At 42.9% G+C, this 20,839-nt stretch overlaps 1 pseudogene; it reads left to right on the top strand.

The window, feature by feature from the left end:
* The first annotated feature begins 771 nt into the window (after nt 1-771).
* Nucleotides 772-20,446, top strand: LOC126718637 (beta-glucosidase 12-like; annotated as a pseudogene).
* Nucleotides 20,447-20,839: the final 393 nt, after the last annotated feature.

The following is a 20,839-nucleotide window of genomic DNA, read 5'->3' as shown; positions in this document are numbered from 1 at the left end:
GGGCCTTAGATCCCTTGGGCTCACAATTTATTTGTAGTGGGTTTAGGGATTTCCTACAATGGGTCGTTCTCGGCAGAGAGACTCAAAGCAGCATTCAGTTGAAAAGCTCTCTCCTTGACTATTTTCTCTCCATTTTTCTGAACCCCCTCTTCTCCCAACTTTCTTCTATTTATAGTCAAGGCTAGTGGGGAGACCATGATTACAATCACCGTTAGTGCTACTAAGGGTCCAGTATCATCTGGTTAAAGTGGCCGTTTAGGTGGAAGGGCGGTGCAGCATTTATGATCTTGGAACTTGTTTCCACTTGCGCCGATTATGTTCGGCAACTCGCGTCCCCGTTCATATCGTGTCCTTCCCGGGCATGACTCAAGCGCTCTTCCGGGAAGGAATAACCGGAAAAACTCCGGGAACATTGTGCTCAAAACCTGTTTTTACCTTAAGGCAGTTTCAAGAAGGGTCCGGGCCCAAGGACAGTACGGGCTTTGGAAGCTCGGCGCCGGGCCTGCATCCAGGGCCGGTATGGGCTTGGGCCCGGGGCCCAGACGGATCTGGGCCCAAGGGAAGTATGGACTTTGGGAGCTCGGTGCCGTACAGTATTAGTTACTAACAACCCATGACTTAAGATTTATTATGAAAATATTGTGGTAGCATTTCTCAATTTTAATTTCTTATTCTTTATTTTATTTTTCCCTTGTCTCTTCTTTTTTCATCCACACGTTTCTTTTTTTCTCCTCCACACATGCATTATTTCCCTTATCTCTATCTTCACTTTTCTTTTTTCTTTTCTTCTGATCTTCTCTACCACTTCTTCTACTCCAAAGCATTCAAGAAGCTCTTTCTCTTTCTTTCTCTCTCTCAAACACAAAGATCGACGGCGGATGTCAAAGGCTAGAGAGAACAACCTTTTAAATCGGCGTTTACGCATGCTTGTCCTCTGCTAGTCCTCCTCCCACCACTGCATGTCCTCCTTCCCACCGAGGCTCAGATGGGTTAGCTTTGCTTTTTTTTTTTTCCCCTAATTTGATTAGTTTTAAAATTGTGATTTGAGTTTGTATTTTGATTGAGACTGAGTTTAGGGATGTTTGAGAGAAAAGATCAAGAATAGTTCTGTTGTTACCGTTGTGATTATTGAGTAAAAATTAAAAATTTTAATTGTTAGTTGAATATTTTATTCAAATTAATTCTTTTGCTCATGAACAGTAGGTCATCAAACTTAGAGAGATATTGTTCATTAGCAACCAATTTTTTGCTAATGAATAGTGAATTAGAGAGACTGCTAGAGCACTTTTTTGTGAGTTTGCTCTCCAAATTTTGGGTTTAGAGTGCTTGTTGGTGAGGCACTTAGTTTTTTTGTTTTTTATTTATTTCTTTGTTTTTTGTTAAATGAAAACAATACATGAGTGTATGATAGATTGTACGTATCTTTTAATCCCATTCTTATCTTATCTTAACAGTGATGAAGAGAGAAATAATTATTAAAATTGATATTTTAATTAAATAGATTTTAAAATAGATAATTTGATTTGGTTGTTTTGAAAATGTGGTTAAATGAAATAGAAAAAAGAAGAAGAAGAGGTTTTTATGTAAAAATATATCAATTTTTCCTGGAGCTGATGTAAATGGTCAAAGTTACATAGAATGCCAAACAATCCGTTGAAGGACAGCTATGATACCTAACATATTGCTTGTCCTTTTCCACGTTTTCTTTTTCTTTTTTTAATCTTTCATCTCTATTTTTATCTTTTTTAAATAAATAAGATTATGTAGTGCTCCTCTTTAAAAAAAAACTGGCAGATTCTACCTAGTGCTACACAAAAAAAGCCAAAATCAATATGGCATTTCAAGGCTATCCAGGCTTAGGCCTCCTAGCTCTTCTTGGCTTATTGACTAATGTCATTGCTGTTTCATCAAGCCATGACATTGCTTCATTCAACCGTACCAGTTTTCCCAAAGGCTTTATTTTTGGGACAGCATCATCGTCCTATCAGGTAACTAAATCACACTTCTCTCTATGTTAATTTGTATCATATAAATATATATATATATATTTTTTTTTCAAATGTCTTGGGGATGTCAAGCATATGTCAATATTATTATATGCACATGTGTGTTATTTCAAACTTCTAGTATGAAGGTGCAGCAAAAGAAGATGGTAGAGGACCAAGTATATGGGACACTTACACTCATGAACATCCAGGTCACTTTTTCTTTCTCTCTCCAACAATATGAAACCCGAAAGTATGAATTTCCAATGAAATATTATGCATTATCAAGATGAAATTTAATTCTGGAAAATTTTATTTCAAGGCCTCTCAATTTCATTCATTTCATGATTAAATTTCTTTAAAGATTTATTAACGTGTATTAAGCTATGAACACAATATTTTCACACCTAGGTGGGTAGCTATTAATGGTTGGTAATAAAGTGTTGTAAGTGGTGGACCGAGATGAGAACTAGTAATAACTTCATTGTAAAACTATTGTGTGCATGTACTTGAACCCTCTAAGCTCGAGTTAGTAACGGATTGCTCCGAGTCCCTTCTTTTTCTCTCACTCACAAGGTTTGTGTTTATGGGTGAGGAATGTGTTTACAATATCTCAATCAAAACAATGTAGGAGATGGAAAACAGAGGTTGGATTGGTTTTTCTCAAAGCAAAATGGCTCTCTCTCTTCATACATTATGATAGGCCTCTCTCTTGGATTTCTCTTCTATAGATTCTAGGGTTTATGACACCCTTATATGAAGCCCTTGCCATGCCTCACAACTATGTGTGTGTGCTAGTAGATGTGTATTGGACAGGTGCAGTCTAGAATGCAGAGTACAAAGATCATGCAATTTGTGACCTTGTGAACCCCTAAGGTCGCGTGGGGGTCGCGAGATGCACGTTTGCATTCTCATCCAGACCACCTGCCATGTGGAGCTCGCGGGCCACCTAGGTCACCTCTTGCTCGCCTCTAGATTGTGAGATCTCTAATTGAAGCAGCTTTCCAAGGTTGAGGGAGGGGCTCAAGTACATTTACCCCAAATTACATTAAAACTTAGGAAAAATATATCAAATATAAAATGCAATACCAACAACTTTTGTCACTAAATAAAGCCAACTAAAAAAATACTTCTCACAAATCTACTAAACTCAAGGAATGTACAACTATTACAAATTAAATCATTGATTTGTAATGGATGCAAGACTACAACAAACAATGCCTATAGTGACGAAATTTTTCATCACTGTATGTACTATATCGTCTCCTAAGACATACCAAACCGGGTCGACAAATGTCTTGACGATGAAAATATTCATCACTAAATTGTTTAATAATTTTAAAAAGATATATCAAAATAATATAACAATAAGTTATTTAGATTTTGCTCCATTATTAGTAAGTTAAAAAAAATCAAGATAATATTTATTTCAATATTGATGACCCAACAATATTTACACCATTTATTTATTTTAACTAGATCTATGAGACTATGATGGATACTTATCCTGGATTGATTAAAAAAAAGGGAAGAAGAAGAAGAACAACAACAACAACGACAATGACGTAAAACGTAAAACTTCACATTTCTACCTTTTGGTATTTATTTTTCTTCATTTTCCTCGCTCTGCCTATGTTTCCTTCAAAACTAGTTCCATTTTTCTTATGGCTCTAATTACTAGTTCTTAAATAGTAAAAGAAAAAAAAATATATTCCCTAAATGCAGTATTAACTTACAATGAAATTGCAGATTGGATAAAGGATGGAAGCAGTGGAGATGTTGCTAACGATCAATATCATTACTATAGGGTATATATGCTGTTTCGTGTGAAAACTTTATACAAGTAGATTAGACTTTTGCTTTGAATGATTTTTTTTTTAAAAAAAAAACCTTCTTTTGCTTGATTTTTAGCAATTACGAATTGGTTATGATAGGCCAAAAATGTATTGATCCCTTGTGATAAATTAATTGATTAATTAGCCAAATCAAATTAACATGCAATGTATGTGGTAACACAAACAAATCACCAATTGAACTAAGTATGCAGCGGAAATTAAATTGACACGGTGATTTGTTTACGAATAGGGAAAACCTACAAGGCAAAAACCCCATCGGTTGATTTTAAGGTCATCACTCCTGAGAATCCACTATTATCAAAACAAGCAGTTACAAGTAAATAAATCTTGGTACCTTATACCGACCTATAGTTGAACCCTTATCCCAATACCTAATTGGACTTGTTCTATAATGATGATCTCTCATTTCAATGCATGACTCCCAGTACGTGACTAACCAATTGCACGAATCTCAGTATGCGACTTCAATCACCAACTAGAGAAGGATGTTGGCTGCAAAGTTCTTTTGTTCATCACTCGATGAAGATCTTAAAGTTGCTTGGTCACAAAACCCTACAGTGTACAAAACACAGCAGCTCTTGAAGAGAATGAAGAACTAGGGCAAACTAGGTTTTCAGTTACATTCTTCTTCACACTTGTGCAATTTTCTCTTGTGCAATTGTGCGTAACTTTTTACTGCCCTTAAAAATAATCCTTATATATGTTTAGGGTTGTAAGAAAAGAAAGCCTAAACACATACTCACAGATTGGATGAAAAATAGTCCTGAAAAATTGAGTTTCATAAACCTCAACAGATACCTATTTGTCGAGCAGCTGTCGAGCCACGGGATTCAGACAGCTCTCTAAGTCTCGATAGATGCTAGCTGTCGAGATAGTTGTTGAGTTTTAATGAGCAGCACTTTCACACTTGATTCTTGGACAGACTTGCATGACTTTAACACTTGACTTGAAACCTTGTTTCTTGAAACATTAAACACATCCTAGATCTACCCAATTACAAGTAAAGTACACTTTATCAAAGGATTAGCCAATTACATAAAATAGTGACATATGTTCCTAACATTGAATCACATATGTCCTAACAGGTTATTTTTGTTTCTTTATTTTTGTGAAATTAAATACATATATGTAGTTAATTAAAATTATGAAGAATTAATCATGAGCATAATAATGAGTCCAAATTGAATTCTAAACTAGTTTGTATCGAGGTAGATTTGACAAATCTTTCTACAATCCCTCTGTCAGAAGAAAACTTTCAAAAAATTTGAAAAAAGATTGATAGCCATTGCGAAAATTAAACTAGGTAAGAAAATTATAATTGTTTTTTTTTTTTTTTTTTTTGGTTGTTGTTGTAATATTGATATTTTTTAGGTTATATTTTAAAATATTTTATTTAAAACTTGCGCCCGACTTGAAATCTTGGCTTCACTAATAAATTATATTATATATTTGTTAGATCCGAATTAGCCCCCCCCCCCCCCCCTTTTTTTTTTTTTTTGAGGAACAGATCCTAATTAGCTTTTAATTTTTGTGTCTTGACTTTTCTACATTTTTAGGGCCAAATTATGTTTGCCAAATGCTTTTTTTTTTTTTTTTTTTTTTTTTTTTTTTTTTTTTCTAATTATTGAGCATATCTAACCAAATAAAAGATAATCACAATATAAGAAATTTTTTTTTCAAAATTTTCTAACAATTTATATATGTTGTGATTATACATTGCAGAAAGATATTCGGATTATGAAAAAGATGAATTTAGATGCATACAGATTCTCAATCTCATGGTCTCGAGTACTGCCAAGTAAGATTATCTTTTTCATGATCTCATAAAAGGTTAGATCCATACGCTGAAAAAGACGTAAAAATGGGTACCATCAAATACACATCTTAAGTTGGAGTGGATTGACTGTTGTTTTGTGACTACATTATGTTCCTAACAATCTCATTTTTGGGACTAGTTTTAGAAGGAAAACTAAGTGGCGGCGTGAATCAGGAAGGAATCGAGTATTACAACAAGCTCATCAATAGGCTTCTGGGCAAAGGTCAAGAATCAATATTAAAATTCCAAAATGTCATCAACTTATTTAACTTTTTATAATGCACACTTTATTTTTCTATTACTGAATGCAGGTATAAAGCCCTTTGTAACAATGTTCCATTGGGATCTTCCCCAAGCCTTAGAAGATGATTATGGTGGTTTCCTAAGTCCACAAATTGTGTAAGTGAATGATTCACCAACAAATTACCCCAAAAAAAAAAAATCACGAAATAATCCAACTTCTCCATCCAATTATAGACGTTTTACATATATTAACCACATAATATGTAATTATGATTTTAAACAACTCCAATTTTAGGGTTAAAAATAAAAGGAAAGATTGAGGACATCGATATTAAAGTGAGAACCTACCATTTGTGTCAAAACATTAAAGTTTTAAAATTTTCCATTATTTTGACATTTCATGTATGGATTTCAAATCTCCCTAATAAATGGGGCCCATTCTTCGGTGGTGCCTAATATGCGCGTCTAATATTCAGTGATGATTTCCGGGACTATGCGGAACTTCTCTTCAAGGAATTTGGCGATCGGGTAAAGCATTGGATCACACTAAATGAGCCATGGAGCTATAGCTATGGTGGTTATGCAGCAAAAGCGTTAGCGCCAGGTCGATGCTCTGCTTGGCAAAATCTAAATTGCACTGGTGGGGATTCAGGGACAGAGCCATATTTGGTGTCACACCATGAGCTGCTTTCTCATTCAGCTGCTGTTGAATTGTGCAAGAAAAAATATCAGGTTCGACTTACAAAACTTTAACATATTAAAACCAATTTTTTTTTTTCAAGTTATACTAAATGGTATTAAATGCATGTCAAAAGCCTTGTACCTCAATTTATATCGCCTTGTGTCTTAGTTGGAGACATTTAGGATTTAAATCACCCTCTCCATTGTAACTATATCAAAATTATAATTTTTTTTTTTTTAAATAACTCCTAAATGTTTGGTTAAACTTGCTTTACAAATGATACAAGAACATATGAATAGCAATTTCTGAGACTGCTTTGAACAATTGTAATGAAGTTTAACTTTGATAAATATACAAAATCTCATGCATGATCTTTGAGTGTAAAAAATGTTCACCATGCAGGCAGCACAGAAAGGAGTGATACGGATAACGATTGTGAGTCACTGGTTTGTGCCATTCTCTAATGCAAAGAGAGACCAGAAGGCTGCGGAACGTGCTGTGGATTTCATGTTGGGATGGTAAGTTATGCTTTATGCCTTTATGGTTTTTGTTTTACATTTTCTAATTCAGCACTTGCCATTTGAAGGACGTAATTAGTGTGTAAAATTTGTTAATCCTACCCAAATCACAAAATTTCTCAACCCAAATGAAGGGAAAATCAAAAGTAGATCTCCAAATAATTAATTATATACTGAAGTCAGGGGCAAGATCCGGAAATTGTGCTTGGGGATAGGTAGCACCTGTGTATATACATTTTTTTTTTTTTAAGTCCTAATTTTTTTTAAATACTAGAGCATTCATGTCGGAAGAGCTAAAAACTTTAGCATTTACCAACTTAAAAAACTATTTTATCTATTTTAACACACAATTTCAAAACACACCTTGCATCAATTCTCCTATTTTTCCATCATCCAAATACTATTCATTTTTTTTTATTAATTTTTTCTCACTTTCTTTCACTTCCTCTGCCACAAAAACCTAAAAAATATAATAAAATAATATATATTTTTCATTCATTCTTGTTACTATAAACTGCTAGTCTTGGCAGTTCACTATAGCAAGTTGCCAAAAAAAATTTAGCTTTGGCACTTGATGTTGGGCATTTTTTTTTTGGAGTTTGAGGTGTTAAAAATAGCTTTATAGCTTCTTAACACCTCTATTGCTGATTAGTCATCATTCATAATAATAGTGAATATAAAATTTATCAAAATAATTACGTCTACAAAACAACCCTAAAATGAAATTTATATCTTTTTAAATTCTAATAAATGTACAAAATTTATCTAATTTGATATAGATAACTTTTTATTTATTAAAAAGAATAATTCTTTTGGACTTTGGAGGGTCCACTCATTCTTAGTGGTCAAATAATTCTTTTTCAGTGCCTAAGTACTAAAAAGTTTAATTTCCCTTTCCCTTTTCCTTTTCCTTTTCCATGTTGTTTGACCTAAGGGTTCATTTGGCAAAGTCCCAAAAAATAAAATAAAATAAAAAGGACTTTTTAGGACTTTTGAGCTTAATTTGATGGACTACGCCCTAAAAAAGTTATTTTTACCCCCTTGTTTTTTAATTATACTTTTAGCAAATAAGCAATCACCCAATTATGCATCCAAACGCACAATATTTCTTTTAATTTTCTTTTTTGGCCATTAAGATGAAGCTGTTGCTTTCCAATCGAATCACACCACCTTTTTGGTTTCTTTCTTTAGAATTTATTCAACTTAAGTATGTACAAATTTAATAAATTAATAATATGCATAAATTTTAAAATTTTCATTGTTGTTGCAGGTTTTTGAACCCATTGATAAATGGTGACTATCCACAAAGCATGAGATCTCTCGTTAAAGATCGATTACCCAAGTTCACCAAAGAGCAATCCAAACTGGTAAAAGGGTCGTTTGATTTTATAGGATTAAACTACTATACTACTAATTATGCAGCTTATGCCCCTCAACCAAATGGTGATAGAGCAAGTTTCTTGACAGATTCAAGTGCTAATCTTACTAGTACATACAAATTCAACACCCGAAGCCATGCTTATGAGTTTCTTATGTATCTAATATGGTAATAATAACATGACCATTTTTTTTCTTCTTGTTTTTGCAGCTTCACGGAACGGGATCCCCATTGGTCCACCGGTATGTACAAGTTAGCAAAATACATATCAACATTTTTGTTCTAGTAGTTAGAGGGAAAAGACAAACCACATTTTTGTTTCAGTATATTGATGTTACTCAATGGCCTAGCCTTCTAGAAATTTCATTAAGAAAATAGTAAAGCTACAATCAAATATATAGGAAAAAAAAATCATTTTAAATTGACGCGGTAATAAATATGGTTGATGTCATATCATTGACATAATGAATATCTTAATTTTTTTAACTTTTATCTTGTAATTAAAGATAAACACATTCTGTTTTACCCTGTAAGAACCAAGTACAAGAACTCTGGGCCTTAGATCCCTTGGGCTCACAATTTATTTGTAGTGGGTTTATGGATTTCCTACAATGGGTCGTTCTCGGTAGAGAGACTCAAAGCAACATTCAGTTGAAAAGCTCTCTCCTTGACTATTTTCTCTCTATCTTTCTGAACCCCTTCTTCTCCCAACTTTCCTCTATTTATAGCCAATGTTAGTGGGGAGACCATGATTATGTTCATCGTTAGTGCTATTGAAGGTCCAGTATTATCTGGTTAAAGTGGCTGTTTTAGGTGAGAGGGCGGTGCAGCATTTATGATCTTGGAACTTGGCTCCCTTTTCACCGATTGTGTTCGGCGACTCACGTTCCCGTGCATATCATGACCTTCCCGGGTATTGACTCACGCGCTATACCGGGAAATGTTAACCGGTCAACCCCGAGAGCCTGATAACCAAAACTTGTTTTTTGGCCCTAAGGCAGTTTTAAGAAGGGCATAAGGTAACGGGAACTATCTGCCGGGCCTGCGTCCAAGGCTGGTATGGGCTTGGGCCCGGGGCCTAGATGGGTCTGGGCCCAAGGCCTGTATGGGCTTTGGAAGCTCGGTGCCGTACAATAGCCCCCCCTTGATTCATACTCGGTTGCCGAGGAGAATCAAGGAGCTGCCTGGGCTTCTTGACCTCGGGAATCTTTTAGTCTGGGACTTCTGGCTGTCATTTCTCATTAATAGCCATCTCAAAAGACGCGCCGTTCCGCGGCGCCAGGCGCAGACGTCATTATTGCCTGACGGTTCGTGAACCGAAGCGGTGCGCAAATCAGTTACGCCTGGCATTTGCTGGGTCGCTCGCTTGCTGTGCCCATTTATTGTTTGATCAAGCGTTTCTTCTCTCCTCATTTCTTCTGGCTCTATAAATAGTTCTTCTCCAAACGTCACTCCACTTTTCCTTTGCCTCTGATTTTTAGCGCCTACTCTCTGCCGACCACATTTCTGTGTGCTTGCTTGCTCAACGCTCTTTTCCTCCTTAGAACCCAACGTAAGTCTCTTTTTCCCTTCCTGTTCCTTCAGCTTTGTTTCTTTGATTTTATTCTCGTAGTTTTAGGCTTTATAAATGGGTTATTCTTACCTTCTAGATACCCCGGTTGCTTTGGCCAACTTTAGGAATAAGTTTAGTATCCTCAGTGACGTGGACGTGGCTTACTGCCATGAGAGTGATATGGAACTCCACCGAGGGCATGGTACGGCCTTCTTCCCTTTGATGTCCATCTTAGAAGGTGGGGTTAGGTTCCCGGTAGATCCCCTCCTGATAAGCACACTTACCTACTATGGGCTGTGCCCCGACCAGCTTCCCCCCAATTTTTACCGGGTAGTTAGTTGTGTCGGCCAGTTGAACCATACCTTTAACTTACAACTAGACCACCATGATATTAACCAAATGTACAGCCTTTGTGGGAGCAAATCCACAAATTACTACTTAAAGACAAGGGATGCTCGGGTACGGCTGATATCGTGCCTACCCGATTCGAACAGGAACTCCGCCGGGGAGTTTGTCAGGGTGCGCGGCAATTGGTTTGCCGGGGAGATCCCTTGCCCCCTCACACGGCGTGAAGTGGGTTCGTACCTTCCCCTTCTTATAGTTGTTTGAGTAAAAGAAAATCTTTTATTGTTAAAAGCTAACGTGTTACTTGTTCTTCTGCAGACGGCAAAGTGTTTACTCAGGACCTCAGAGCCGTCCACGTCAACGACTTAAACTTCGTCCTTCGTTCCGAGATCTACGTGCACTGGGACGGGCAACTCCGGGCCTCACACCTGATCCTCGGCGTGGAACCAGTTTACTCCACTTGGCAATCATTCAAGCAGGCGTTGATAGTTGACAGCCCCCTGCTCTCGTACATAGACGTCCGGTACGTGAACTTCTTGCCGCCGAAGCTTACAACCGGGGAAGCGAGGGAATTTGGTAGGCGGTTCACTGCCGCGGACGAACGAGTTCCCCTTCGAGACGATTCCGCGGAGCAAGTATCCCGGCGCCTTAGAGAGAGAGCCCACGAAGCTATACAACAAGGGGACCAAGCCCAAGAGCAGACCCATCACGAGGATCCACCCGCCGAGCATCAACAGCAAGTGACAGACGCGGCTAACCTGCTAGCTGAAGCGATCCAGCCCGGTGTAAGCATGGTGGCAAGGCGAACAATGACCCTAGACAGGTTCGTGCCTGGTGCCCGGCCGACCAACCAGCCCCCGCCTACCCAGGGTCGGGGTCCAGTTTCTCAACCTCAACCAACCTCGCAGTCCGGACGTGCCCGGAAAAAACAGAAAGTGGCCGAGCCACATTCCACGGCCCCGGGGGACGCCTCTGCCCGGACTCCTCCCCGACCAACAGGGGGGATTGTCATCCGCGAGCCGCAGACCGAAGCCGGCACGGGGGGCGCATCCTCCTCCCAAGTGGCTCCGGCGTGGGAGCCAAAGTTCCTTCTGGATGGCAAACCATTGCCATCAACGGCCTCTGTTCGGATATGGGATAAGGGCGAGGGCGGCCGCATTGCCCAAACCTTGGCCGGAGCTCTCCAACTTCCCGAGGACGTGCACGCCTTTGAGGACGGGTCCGAGGAGTCCGTGGGGCGCCGGTTAGAGTGGCACGCCATTGCGGTAATTCTTTTGTCTATTTACTCCATGTGAATTTCCTTTTGCCACTTTGCTAACCTTCACGCTTGCTAGGCCGCTCAACTAGCTCACATTGTGGCTGCCCGGGCACGGGAGCTTGACGAGGAAAATGAGCGCGAGAAGGCGGCGCGGGAGGCAGCAGTAAAAACGGCAAAGGAAAAGGCCAAGATTGCTGAGTCTGCCGAGAATAAGGCTACTGCCGCGGAGAAGTTCCGAGCATCTGCCGAAAAGAGGTGTGCTGACCTCCTGGCCAGGCAAAATGAGACTGAACTTAAACTGGCCCAAGCCCTCAGTCTCAACACTTCTCATGCCGAGGAGATAGCTGATCTCAGGGCGGGCTTGGCGGCCGCGGAGCAGAAGTGGTACGACGTGGGCTTCGCCGACGCCGAGAACTCCGCAGAGCCGGTGGTGGCTCGGGCTCGGCATATGGGTTTCGAGGCCGGGTGGTATGCTGCTCTTCAAGCAATGGGAGTTCCTGAAGATTCGCCGCTGAGAGACCCCGGCCAGATTCCATTTCCGAGTCCTGTACCAGCCATCCAGAACGTCCCGGCTGCTCCAGATGAGGAGGAGACGGCCAGTATGAGGGAGTTGGTCGAGCAAATAGACTCTCATGCCGAGCCCGAGGAACTGGAGGCTACGAGCACACCGACCGTGCAGGAACTTCTTGACGAGGCCCAGCCTTTCTCCCTGATCGTCCAACAGGAAGTGCCACCACCGACTCAACCCCCTAGTTGATTTTATTTTTAGCTTATTTTTATTTCGTTTTTATTTGCCTATGTCACCGGGATGTGGTGATTGAACCTTTGTTTTAATTTATTGGTTTTATTTGCCTATGTCACCGGGATGTGGTGATTGAACCTTTGTTTTAATTTATTGGTTTTATTTGCCTATGTCACCGGGCTGTGGTGACTGAACAATTTGCTTTTACTCTTTTAATTGGAAGTCCGCTTTCTTTTCAATTTGGTTGAATGAAATTATATCCGTTTGTGCCCTGTTTGAATCACACCAATGCTATGGCCGCTCAATAGAATGTACCCCCGAGAACCTGTTGTGCGGAGCTGTGAGTAGTTTTGAGAGCGCTATTTGGACTTTGTTTTTGTAAAAAAAAGGTCAGGTTTTTATCAGGTTTTGGTTTAACCGAGAATTGAGTTTCCGTCCTTCGAGCATTTGTTTGCAAAGTTTCCGTTTGTCCGGACGTTTGATTTTAACCGAGAATCAATTTTTTCGCCCTCATTGATTTAATTGCAGGGTTCACACATGCTCGGTGATTTTGTCCGAACCGAAAGTCAGGTTTCCCTCCTTATGATTTTGTTTGTAAGGTTTTCACCTGCTCGGTGATATTGATCGAGCCGAGGGTCAGGTTTCTGTCCTTAGGCTTTTGTTTGTAAGGTTTTCACCTGCTCGGCGATATTGATCGAGCCGAGGGTCAGGTTTCTGTCCTTAGGCTTTATTCGTAAGGTTTTCACCTGCTCGGCGATATTGATCGAGCCGAGGGTCAGGTTTCTGTCCTTAGGATTTTGTTTGTAAGGTTTTCACCTGCTCGGCGATATTATCTAGCCGAGGGTCAGGTTTCTGTCCTTAGGATTTATTCGTAAGGTTTTCACCTGCTCGGCGATATTGATCGAGCCGAGGGTCAGGTTTCTGTCCTTAGGCTTTTGTTTGTAAGGTTTTCACCTGCTCGGCGATATTGATTGAGCCGAGGGTCAGGTTTCTGTCCTTAGGCTTTTGTTTGTAAGGTTTGCACCTGCTCGGAGATTCTCTTGGTGTGTGGCTACAGGGTCAAAAGAAAAAGCAGCAAAGACAAAAAAGTTCATCATACTCTTAATCTTCATAGAATACAAGTTTAGGCTTACATCGATGGTTACGCGTAGAACTTCTTCAGGTTGTTGGCGTTCCATGGTCGGGGGAGCGGCCTTTCGTCCAGGTCCTCCAAGTAGTAAGCCCCTGCCCCTGCGACGGCTGTGACTCTGTATGGTCCCTCCCAACTCTGAGCAAGCTTCCCTGCAGTTACGTCCCGCATGTTCCCTACTACCCTTCTTAACACCAATTCCCCGGCACTGAATTCCCTGGTCCTTACGTTTCGGTTGTACCTTTGCGCTAGCTTCTGTTGATACTCGGCAAGACGCACAGTCGCCGCCTCCCTGCATTCTTCTAGCCAATCCAACTGCTCCATCATAAGGTCGGCGTTTTGTACAGGGTCAAACCCAACAACCCGCGCACTGCATAGGCTTACCTCGGTCGGTATCACTGCTTCTGCTCCGTATGCCAGAGAAAATGGGGTTTCCCCCGTGGATCTCCTGGGGGTTGTGCGGTAGGCCCACAAGACGCTGGGTAGTTCTTCTGCCCACCTTCCTTTAGCTCCATCCAACCTTCTCTTGAGCCCATTCAATATAGTCTTGTTTACTGCTTCGGCTTGGCCGTTACTCTGGGGGTACGCCGGGGTTGAATACTTGTTCTTGACGCCGAGCTCGCCGCAAAAGGTCCGAAAAGCGTTGCTGTCGAACTGTAGCCCGTTGTCTGTCACTAGTGAATTCGGCACCCCAAACCTTGTAACTATGTTTTTCCACACAAACTTTTTCACGTCGGTATCCCGGATATTGGCCAAGGCTTCAGCTTCAGCCCACTTTGTGAAGTAATCCACGGCCACCAATACAAAACGGCGGTTCCCCGTTGCTCGGCGGAATGGACCGAGGATGTCAAGCCCCCATTGTGCAAATGGCCACGGGCTGCTGACAGGATTTAGATGTCCGGCAGGCTGATGGATCATCGGGGCGTGCCTTTGACATTGTTCGCAATTCCGAACGTACTCGGCGGCGTCCTTCTGCATCTGTGGCCACCAAAACCCCTGCGTCATCGCTCTGTGTGCTAGAGATCGTCCCCCGGCATGCCCGCTGCATACTCCTCCATGAAGCTCGGTTAGAAGCTCCTTAACTTTTTCAGGATGCAGGCACAAGAGGTAAGGGCCCGCGAAGGACCTCCTGTACAACTTTCGGTCCGAAGACAACCAGTACCTGGGAGCCATTCGTCGAATCTTATTAGCCTCGGCCTCATCCTCTGGAACTTTATCTTCAGAAAGAAAGTCTATGATCGGGTTCATCCAGCTTGGTCCGGCCACCGCCACCTGCGCCACTTCTACTCCGGCCCGGTTGAGGGCAGTCTGTACAGAGATGCTTGGTTCCCTAACAAGTTCAATCGTGATAAGCCTCGGGGTGTCCTCGGTAGCCGATGAGGCTAACGTAGCAAGAGAGTCTGCATGCTTGTTCTGCGACCGGGACACCTGTGATATCTTTACCTTTTCAAACTGACCGATAATCTGCTTTGACGTACTCAGATAAGCTTTCATTCGAGGATCCCGAGCTTCGAAGTCCCCAGTGATCTGATAAACGACCAGCCGTGAGTCTGAGTAGATTTCTACGTCCCTGGCGCCCAGATGCAATACTGCCCTTAGTTCGGCCAACAGGGCCTCATATTCGGCTTCATTGTTTGAGGCTTTGAACCCCAATCTGAAGGAATGTTCTAGTCGCATACCATCAGGGGTAATTATGACAATACCAGCCCCGGCCCCCATAGCGTTCGATGCGCCGTCCACAAATAACCTCCACGGGCGAATCTCCGCACTACAGATTATCTGGCCTTCATTCTTAGGTGTGAATTCTGCGATGAAATCAGCGAGAATCTGCCCTTTCACCGAGCTTCTAGGTCGGTATCTTATGTCAAACGATCCCAACCGAGTCCCCCATTTAGCAATCCGTCCTGTGAAGTCGGATCTCTTCAACAGTGATTGTAATGGATACTCGGTGAGGACGAACACTGTGTGTGCCTGGAAGTAGTGTGGTAACTTCCTCGTGGCGTGTACCAAGGCCAGAACCAGCTTTTCAAGAGGCAGGTACCTTGTCTCGGCATCGACCAAGGTCTTGCTTACGTAATACACTGGTATTTGCACTCCCCGGTCCCTTAGTAATACAGCACTTACGGCATGCTTGGTCACTGCTAGGTACATAAACAGATCCTCCCCGGGTTCCGGGGCCGTCAACCTCGGCGCCTTTGCCAAATACTCCTTTAGTTCTCGAAAAGCTTCATCGCAGCTCTCGTCCCACTGAAACCCCTTCCACTTCTTTAGAAGCTGATAGAATGGCCGGCAGCGATCGGCAAACTTGGAGATGAATCGGTTCAGGGCGGCCAGCATTCCGGTGAGCACCTGCACCTCCTTAGGGTTGCTCGGTGGTTTTAGGCGATTGATTGCCTCTATTTGGTCGGGATTAGCCTCTATTCCCCGAGTGGAGATCAGATAACCCAGGAACTTGCCAGCCCCCACTCCGAAAGCGCACTTTTCGGCATTGAGGCGCAACCTGTGTCGCCGTAGTATCTCGAATACTCCCCGAAGGTCTTCAGTATGCAGCGACTCTTTTCTGCTCTTTACTACCATGTCGTCGATATAAACCTCAACCGTGCAACCAATTTTCTCCCGGAACATCCTTGTCATCATACGCTGGTAGGTAGCCCCGGCATTCTTCAGTCCAAACGGCATGACTTCGTAGTGGTAGTTTGCATTCGGGGATATAAACGCTGTTTTCTCTCGGTCCTCGGGTGCTAAGGCAATCTGGTGGTAGCCTTGGAAGGCGTCTAGGAAACTCATTCTCGGGTGCCCGTACGTGGCATCCACCAATTGATCAATCTTGGGCATGGGGAACGGATCCTTGGGACACGCTCTGTTTAAATCGGTGAAGTCCACGCAAACTCTCCATTTACCGCTTTTCTTCTTTACTACGACAGTGTTTGCTAGCCATCTCGGGAAGAATATTTCTTTTATGGCCCCAGCTTCCTTCAGCCGCTGGACCTCCAGGTTTACTGCATCGACGTGCTCCTTTGACGCTCTTCTCGGCTTCTGCTTTTTCGGAGGAAATGATGGGTCCACATTGAGTTTGTGAACAATGAACTCGGGGTCTACGCCGGGCACTTCATACGGGTTCCACGCGAAGACATCTATGTTCTGCAATAGGAACAGCAACATCTCTGCCCTTTCCTGGTCATTCATGCTTGTACCTATCTGGAAGTATTTGTCACTATCTGGGAGAATTCTTACCTTCAGTACCTCCTCGGCAACGTCCGCCCCCTTTTCCTGGGGTATCTGTAATTGCTATGCAGTCTCTTTCTCGGCGTGCTCAGCTTGGCCGAGCTGTTCCTTTTCCCACTGGACCGCGGCTACGAGGCATTGCTTCGCCACCTGCTGATTCCCCCTTACCTCTACAACTCCGTACTCAGTAGGAAACTTTACTTTCACGTGAAGGGTGGACGGAACAGCCCCCATGGTGTGAATCCATGGCCTCCCCAGGATTGCAGTGTAAGGTGCGAACGATCGGACTACTATGAACGTAACTGCAACCTCCTTGCCCTCCATGTCCACTGGGAGTGAGATTTGCCCCTCGGGAATCACAATTCTCCCGTCAAACGAGACCAATGGCGTGTTATACTTCGCCAAATCCTGGGTTCTTAACCCGAGCCCTTCGAAGAGGTCCGGGTACATGACGTCAGCCCCACTGCCCTGATCAATCATCACCCTCTTCACCAGGAATCCGCCTATCCGGGCTGTCACCACCAAAGCGTCGTCGTGTGGTTGGATGGTTCCTTCGAAATCATCTTCTCCGAACGAGATGTCTAGCCGTCCAGCCCTCTTCTGCTTCTTGGATGATTCTCCCTCCGTGCAAGCCACTGTCATCACCATCCTAGCCGCCGCTGCCCCTCTCGGTGCGGCATGAATGACGTTGATTACTCCCCGGGGTGGTGGAAGGGGATTCCTTCTCTGTGGGGTGCTTTGCTCGGTCTCCCGGTCAGTGGAATCTGCTACAAACTCTTTCAGGTGCCCTGCCTTCACTAACTGCCCGAGATGATCTTTCAATACCCTACACTGCTCGGTGGTGTGCCCCTTGTCTCTGTGATAAGTGCAGTATAGGCTTTGGTTCCTCCGAGATGGGTCGCCCCCCATCTTGTTCGGCCATCTGAAGAATGGCTCGTTCCTTATCCGTTCCAGTATCTTGTGTACGGGCTCTTTAAACAACACATTAACCCCTTCGAACTGCACCTCGGGTTCCTGCATTCTGAAGTCCCTTTTCGGCTTTGGCGGCAAGATGTTTTGCCGAGATCTCCCCGAAAAAGGGGCTTTCCCCCTGCTCTGCAGCCGGTCATCCTCCAAGCGTTTGTACTCCTCTATGCGTCTCATCAGTTGCCTCATGTTCTCCGGGGGTCTTCTTGTCAACGACTCCCGTAGTTCAGAATCCTCGGGGAGCCCCATCCTGAAGGTGCTAGCCGCAATCTTCTCGTTTCCCCCACCAATCTCATTGTAGAGTTCCCAGTATCGGCTGGCATAACTCCGAAGGGTTTCCCCGACCCTCATTTTCATGGAAAGCAACGCGTCGACCGGTTGCTGCACTCGGCTGCATGTTACGAACCTGCTGCCGAACTCCTGAATCAGTTCGGCGAAGCTGTGTATAGAACCTTTCCGCAACCCATTGAACCACCTCAGTGCGGTAGAGCCGAGACTAGAGGGGAATACTTTACACATCAATGCGTCGTTGTGCGCATGCAACGACATCATGTGGATGTAATGACTGACATGCTCCACGGGGTCTGTCCTCCCCTCATAGGAATTGAATGGTGGGCGCGCGAATCTGCTCGGCATGGGTGCCCGTTCAATCTCATCCGAGAATGGAGACCGGGCCGCCATCCGCAAGGCCCTGCTCATGGCATCCATTGCGGCGTTGTGGTGCTGCTGCTCCTCTGGCGACTCTGACCCTTGGTTATCATACCCATGTGACCGGGAACGGTCCCGTCTACGACGAATATCCCGGGGGTGACGACGTGACTCTTGAGAATGGGATCGGTCTCGGCGTTGTTGCGTGACAGGTCGGCTGGAACCTTCCTCGCCACGGTTCCTCCTGGGTTGGGGGTTGTGGTCCCTTTCGTGGCGCCGACCCCTTGCCTCCAGCTCCAAGTCCATTACCAATCTGCGCAACCGCTCCAGCTCCCGGTCTCTATCATCAGGTTGCCGATGTGCTGAGACGTTTGAAATCGTCCGGTGCGTTTGGTCCGATCCTTCTCCCAGTCCGGACCCTTCCTCTCCTCTTGAATGCTCCCTATCCTCCAGCCGCTTCTGCCTTCTCTCCCTCCACGTCGATCCCCGGGAAGATCCTGCGGAATTGCTCGGAACGTGCCCTCTTGAACGCTCCTCAGACATCTTCTTTGCTTGAGGCTCACTCGAACCACAGCTTCGTAGGATGGCCCCACGGTGGGCGCCAATTGTAAGAACCAAGTACAAGAACTCTGGGCCTTAGATCCCTTGGGCTCACAATTTATTTGTAGTGGGTTTATGGATTTCCTACAATGGGTCGTTCTCGGCAGAGAGACTCAAAGCAACATTCAGTTGAAAAGCTCTCTCCTTGACTATTTTCTCTCTATCTTTCTGAACCCCTTCTTCTCCCAACTTTCCTCTATTTATAGCCAATGTTAGTGGGGAGACCATGATTATGTTCATCGTTAGTTCTATTGAAGGTCCAGTATTATCTGGTTAAAGTGGCTGTTTTAGGTGAGAGGGCGGTGCAGCATTTATGATCTTGGAACTTGGCTCCCTTTTCATCGATTGTGTTCGGCGACTCACGTTCCCGTGCATATCATGACCTTCCCGGGTATTGACTCACGCGCTATACCGGGAAATGTTAACCGGTCAACCCCGAGAGCCTGATAACCAAAACTTGTTTTTTGGCCCTAAGGCAGTTTTAAGAAGGGCATAAGGTAACGGGAACTATCTGCCGGGCCTGCGTCCAAGGCTGGTATGGGCTTGGGCCCGGGGCCTAGATGGGTCTGGGCCCAAGGCCTGTATGGGCTTTGGGAGCTCGGTGCCATACATACCCTTACGTTAGTATCCGTAAAAAATCTCAGGCTGCTTCAAGTTGGCTCTTTGTTTATCCTAGAGGATTTTGAGACCTTTTGCTCTACATAAAGAAGAAGTACCACAATGCACTAATTTACATCACTGAGAATGGTGATTTCCCCTAACTTCTTTTTTCTTTTATTATCCCATAAATTCATGAAAATCGGTATGTTATTGGTAGTTATTAGATTTCCATTTGAGGCTAAATTCCCCCAACTATATTTATAGGAATTGATGAGTTCAATAATGCCACCTTGTCGCTCAAGGAAGACCTCGTTGACCCCCAAAGAATTGACTATTACCATAAACATCTTTTGTATCTTCATAGGGCTATCAAGTAAGTGCAATAGCTCTCTCTCTCTCTCTCTCTCTCTCTCTCTCTCTCTCTCTCTCTCTCTCTCTCTCTCTCTCTCTCTCTCTCTCTCTCTCTCTCTCTCTCTCACACACACACACACACACACACACACACAATTATAGAATTCTAACTAGATTTCACTTCTTTCTTTGGTATATATAGGGATGGTGTAAATGTTAAGGGATACTTTGCATGGTCATTGTTGGACAATTTTGAGTGGTCCTCAGGTTACACTGTTCGATTCGGAACCAACTTTGTAGACTACAAAAATGGGAATAAAAGATACCCTAAACATTCTGCCCGTTGGTTCAAGAATTTCCTCAAGAAGTAGACAAGAACTATGCTCAAATTATGAATTATATATTAGCATTGGACAGTCTCCAAACAATAAATTGAAGATTATTTCTTCTCCATTTTTATGCTCTTTAAATTATGTAACTTGTATGGAGTACAAGACTTTAATGCAGAAATGCTTCTTAAATAGTATATTATTATATGAGTTTTATACAAAAGATTTTTTGTTTTTGTTTTTATCTCTCACTAATGACCGACTAGTGTGTAGTCTTGTGCATATGTACGGGTACAATTAAAAATAATCACAATTATATGGTTCAAATTATACATGGCATGCATTAGCTTACAGTTTTTTTTTTTTTAATCATACAGTTCTAAAATATGTAATGGTTTCTCATATATATGATTTATAATTTAATTGATTTTAGATTTTTTGGTTTTTGTACTCAATAATTCACTTGCCACAAAAATTAAAAACTTAGATGGACATGTGATGGAAAATTGGACTCCAATTAAAATCCAATTTAGAATCTAATTTGATTTGGACTCTTTGATTTTTACACTCAATAATTTGGCACAAAATTAAAAATTGAATGGGACATGTGGTGCAA

This window comes from Quercus robur, chromosome 1 (genome assembly GCF_932294415.1).
Source record: "Quercus robur chromosome 1, dhQueRobu3.1, whole genome shotgun sequence".
Taxonomy (NCBI): Eukaryota; Viridiplantae; Streptophyta; class Magnoliopsida; order Fagales; family Fagaceae; genus Quercus; species Quercus robur.
This window is presented reverse-complemented; position numbering and strand designations above follow the sequence as displayed.